The following is a 5,835-nucleotide window of genomic DNA, read 5'->3' on the forward strand; positions in this document are numbered from 1 at the left end:
TGCAACTAGGGGACCCCACTGAAACTGAAAGTTCTTGAAAATGCCAAGGAATATGTCCGCCATTCTCTCCAAGCTCAGGAGCTTCCAAAGTCATGCGTACCACAGAGAGATTGCCGGTGCCTCTTTCGGTTTCCAGGTAGCGCCCAGTGTAATCTTGGCAGCACCAAGGCAAAGCCACAGAATCTTCTTGTCTGCCCGGGTCTGATGCTCAAGGCCGGGTTCACACAGGCCTAGTAAGACAGAGGCCATAGAATCCTCTAAGGGATACTGAAGAATGTTCCTGATGTGTGAGAGGATTTCCTCCCAGTAGGGCCGAATCACTGGGCAGTCCCACCAGATGTGGCAGAAGTCCCCAAGAAACCCACACCCCCTCCAACATTTATCGGAGGTGGCCTGGTAGAAGCGGTGGAGCCTGGTTGGGCATAGGTACCATTGCATAAGGGTCTTGAGGTGGGCTTCCCGTACGTGGAGCGAATGGTTAAACGCCGTCAAGTCCCGCCACAACGCCGACCATTCAATATCGGAGATATCTCTCCCTAACATCTCTTCCCATTGCTCCATGTATTTAGGCCTAGGCGATACCGCTGATTTAAGCAAGAGCTGATACAGGAAGGAGATGACGCCCTTCATTGCAGATGTCCGCAGTAGGAAGGCCTCGAATGGCGACGGAGGTCTCATAGCTGCCTCTAGTACCCCAGGCGACGTGGCCCAATGAAGCAGTTGTGCATGACGATATCAGTCGGACTGGGGGACCCCATAGTCCCTCACGCAGTTAGCAAAAGTGAGGGGGTCCTGTCCATGAAACAGGTGGGTCAAGGCCCTGCAGCCTCCCTCCCTCCAGGCGTCAAAGGCCCCCTCTCGATATGCCGGTGGGAAAGCCGGGTTAAAGTGCAAGGGCGTGAACGGTGAGGGGAACGTAGTCCAACGTTAGTCCGAGGCCAAGGTGTCCCACACCTTCAGTGTGGTACCCATAGGGGTACTGATATAGGCGTTCAAGGGGCGGTCCTTCTTTGGCTTCCAAACCAAGTCCCAAACCGATCTGCCAGCCACGCTCCGGTCCATGTGCAGCCAATGTTTCTCCGACGTTTGCTGTGACCACTCCACCAGCACCCTCAATTGTGCCGCTTTATAATAGAGCTGTAAGTCAGGAAGTCCCACTCCGCCCTCGGACTTCGGCCGACGCAATACCGCAAAAGACAAGCGTGCACGGCCCCCTTGCCACACAAAACGCAGAATCTACGTCTTGAGACGCCGAAAATAGTCGCTGTCCAGAGGAATGGGCAGGGCCTGAAATAAATACAAATATTTAGGGAGGAGAACCATCTTTACAGCATGGATTCTACCCAGCCACGACAGAAATGTAGGTTTCCACCTTTCCAATTCGGCTCGGGTCTTCGCTAACACGGGCGGGAAGTTGGCCGAGAATAGTTTGCCCACTGTCAGAGTCAAGTGGACCCCCCAGATAGACAATCGAACCATCAGCCCAAGCTAAAGGCGTCAGAGGTCGCATGCGTTCCATCTCTGCCTGCGAGAGAGTAAGATTCAGGATATACGATTTGCTATAGTTAACCTTGAAGCCGGCCACCTCCTCATATTGCAGCAAGGTCTCCCTAATACAAGGCAGCAAGTGTTCCGGGTCCGCAACAGAGAAAAGAATGTCGTCCGCGAAGAGCGTGATTTTATATTGCTCTCCCGTGAACGGAAGGCCCCGAACCCCCCCATGCTCCCACACCGCCACAGCCAAGGGCTCAATGCTCAGCGCAAACAGGAGGGGGGGAAAGGAGGCACCCCTGCCTAGTGCCTCTAGAGTGCGGAAAGAACGCCGACATGTGGCCATTGACCGCTACTCGAGATCTAGGACTGCAGAAGTTAGCCCTCACCATGGTGATAAACTTCTCCGAAAAGCCAAAGGCCGCCATCGTATTAAACAGGAAGCTCCAGTCCACACGATCGAAAGCCTTTTCGGCATCCAGCCCCACAAGGACTGCCGGTATGCGGAACCTGTCTGCTTTTTCAATTAAATGTACCACCCTGCGCGTATTGTCGTGAGTCTGGCGTCCCTTAATAAATCCGGACTGGTCAGGATGTATGATCGCCGGCATCAGGTCTTGCAGCCTATGCGCCAGGATCGCCGAATACAGTTTCGCGTCTATGTTGAGGAGCGCTATGGGGCGAAATGAGGCACACTGGGTGGGGTCTTTCCCCGGCTTTGGCAAAACCGTTATAACCGCCTCCGCCAGGGAACCGGTTGAAGAACGGACTCGGCCATGCCATTGAAGAGGGACACCAAAAAGTCACAGAGGTCAGTGGCGTATGTTTTGTAAAAAACGGCGGTATAGCCATCCGGCCCAGAAGACTTGTGTAGTTTTAGGTTCTTGATAGCCTCAAGCACCTCTTCCCTGGTAACCGGGCCCCCAACAACTCGTTCCACTCTTTGGATATCTGGGGGAGGGGCAAGCGCCGCAAATACTCCCTCTGAGCTCTCGTGTCCAACCTGTCTCCCGCGTAGAGGTCCGCATAAAAGTGGCCAAAAATGGCAGCTTTCGCTTCGTCCCGGTGTTGCACCCCACCTGTAGCATCCTGAATCCCCCCAGATATATTCACGTTCCCGTCTGTCCCTCAGTTGACGTGCCAGGTGCCTTCCCACCTTGTTCCCACAAGAGTAAGATTGCCTTCCTAACCTCAACAGTGTTAGTTCGGCCCTGTTATTGTAGTGGGCTCTCAATTTCCCCCGGACCGCGGTCAAAGGTCGGAGGGTCACTCTCGAAGGGTTGAGCTTGTGAGCCTGTTCGAGGTTCGCCAATTCAGCCTCCAGATCCTCCCGATCCTTGCGCCGAATTCTATTGAGGTTCGCATTGAGGCCCAGGCATGTGCCCCTGACGGACGCTTTAAAGGCGTCCCAAGTATTGGAAACCGAGGTGTCTGACGCGGGATTAAGTTAAAAAAATTCCCTGATGGCCTTCCGCAACGCCTTATTAGAGGCATCATCCCGCACCACCGAGGCCGGGAAGTACCATTTCCGTTGCCCGTCACCAGGCGACGACCAACGGAGGCTAAGCACCAGCAAACTGTGGTCAGAGACTGAAAGTGGAAGAATGACGGAGTCAAGGACATCTCCTCTAGGAGCCTGGCTAAGGAAAATGTGATCCAATCGGGAGTAGGAGTGATGTACATGTGAGAAAAAAGTGTAATCTCGGGAGGTAGGATGGAAAAAGCGCCAGCCGTCTACCAGCCCTAGCTCCCCCACCAACTGCTGCGAGGAGGAAGAGAACACCCCCGTGTCAGCCCTATGGGCCCCAGAACTATCCACAGTCTTATCCCACACCAAGTTAAAGTCCCCCAAAAGGAACAAGTGCCCTTCAGCAAAGTCACCCACTCTCTGCAACAGACATTGTAGAAACTGATTTTGGCCAGCATTGGGGAGGTACACCACCACAAAGGTACTTAGCCGCCCCTGAACAAGCCCCTTCACCATCAGCCAGCGGCCATCCTTATCACTGCGTACATCAATAGGCTGGAAGTGCAGCGCAGAGCGGAAGAGGAGTGCCACCCCCCTATGTTTTGTGGATGCAGAAGATCTGTATATAAGGGGATACGCCCTATGTCGAAGGCGCAGCTCGTCCTTGCGCGCCAAATGGGTCTCTTGGAACCCCACAACATCCAACTGGTGGTCAGTCACATACTTCCATACTTTCTGCCGCTTCTGCGGTGAGTTCAGGCCCTTAACATTCCAAGTCCCTATACTAACAGGCATAATGGAACCACAAACCAGAACTCTCTACAGCCATCCCAGGAGCCCCCCACCCCACAATCGAGAACTCATCAGACAAAGGCAGCATTGAAGGGCGACCCAAAGTCCCCCCCCGGGCACCATCAACCTGACAGTTAGCCTCCATTAATTTCGCCAACACGCCCTCTCGCTCCACGCACGCCACAACCACCCCCCCATCCCCGCCACACATGCCTCAAAACACCCATGTCGCCACCATCGCACCCCCATGCAACCCCCCCCCAGAGCCTCCCTCCCACCAACCCCCCCCCGCAAACAAAGGAACAATAGAAAGGAACTCAAGATACTACATCCAAGTGTACTTAACACTCCCAGTAGAGGGTAGAACGAAGGAGTCCTCCTGGGATGGGGCCGGGGGACCACAGCGAATGCCCCCATGGACCATGGACCGGGCTGTCTTCTCCAAAAGTACATTCAAACCCACGGAACCGAAAGCCGTCTGCCCCTCCGGCGCCTGCCTGTTGTTGGCTAAAGATTAAGCAGCTCCTGAGCTTTGTTGGGAGGATGCCAATGTCGCCGAGGCCACCGCGGCCCCCCTCTCCTGCAGGCTAGTCGAGCGGTCAGGCCGTCCAGCATCCAAGACTGGGCCCACCCTTTGCCATGAGGAGGAGCGCCTGCGCCTCCTGGACGAAGAGCCACCCCCGTCTTGCGATGGAGACACATCCTCCAAGCCTAGGAGATCTTTTGCCACCTGGAGGGAGCGGATCTGCGCCATTCTGTTCTCCCAATTAAAAATAATGCGGAATGGGTGGCCCCAAGAGTAGGAGATACCGCGCTCCCGAAGGAAGGTAGTCACTGGGCGGAATTCCCGCCTCTTTTGAAGGGTCGTCGCAGCCAGGTCCTGGTACAACTGTGGCCTATGCTCCCTAAATTGCAGCGAGGTGATGGTTCGAGCCTTCCGCAAAATGCGTTCTTTCAGTTGAAAGTCATGAACACAAACCAATATGTCCGGCGGCGGCCCCCCTCTCCTCGGCAATCCAACTCTATGCACCCTGTCCATCCTGATTTCCTGGACGTCGTCGTCGCCCAGCACCTGCAGCAGAAGGGCCTGGACATAGCCCGGGAGGTCCCCCGCCTCACCGTCCCACGGTACTGCTCTAATGCGAATGTTGTTCCTGCGGAGCGGTTTTCCAGGTCCTCCGTGTGGGACTGGAGGTCCAGGTTTTGTTCAGTGAGTCGGATAATGTCTTGCTGTAGCTGGTGCACATCATTAGCCACACTCAGATCGTGGTCCTCCAGGGTCGCCACCCGCTCCCCGATGCTATCCACATCCCTCCGCACCTCTCGGAGGTCCGATGCCAATTGGGCGCGCAGCTCCGAAATGTCTTCCCTGATGGAGGTAAAGAGCTCAGTCATGAAGGCCTTAGTCGCTGCGGCCTCATCATCCGACTTCTTAGGCAACGCGCTGGACCCGGGGGACGCCGGGTGCAAGGTAGACTTCGCCGCACCATCCTTCCCCGCTTTTCCTTTGTTGCGGGATGCGTTCGACATTGCGGCACTTCTTATGAGGCGCTGTGTGCCCTTTGCTGTTGGGATGATCCCGCACTCCCACTGTCCGTCTCCACTCCCCGTCGCTCAGCGCAAGTGCGTCTCCCAGATTGCGCCAACCAGACCCCTGCTATGGTCCTCACCGGTTGGCCCCAGTGTCTACGCCAGGCATATTCGGCACCCCTCTCTGCAGCACAGTGAGGCCAGAACTAGGTGCAGTGCCAGGTCAGGGATCACCGGCCGACGATTCACAAACGCCACTCTCCAGTCCCAGCTGAGCTCAGGTGCAACCTTCTTGCGCAGCTGCGGTAGGCTGTAGGCGCCAAATGCTCCCGCCGTGCCCCACTCGTGTGGCAATCACTCTGATATCAGCACCAGGGCTGGCCAGCCAGTCCCACACCCTATGCCCCCACTCTCACGAGGCAGCGTTTCAGCAGGATTCCCCCACCAGCCAGAGCGTCTCGGAGTGCCTCAGGAAGAGCCAGGGGATGAAATCACGCATCCGGGCCCCCACAATCTGCCGGGCCTTCAACAATCCCCACCGCAGGGCGAAAGCG

The sequence above is a fragment of the Lissotriton helveticus genome, chromosome 12, assembly GCF_964261635.1.
Source record: "Lissotriton helveticus chromosome 12, aLisHel1.1, whole genome shotgun sequence".
In the NCBI taxonomy this organism is placed as follows: domain Eukaryota; kingdom Metazoa; phylum Chordata; class Amphibia; order Caudata; family Salamandridae; genus Lissotriton; species Lissotriton helveticus.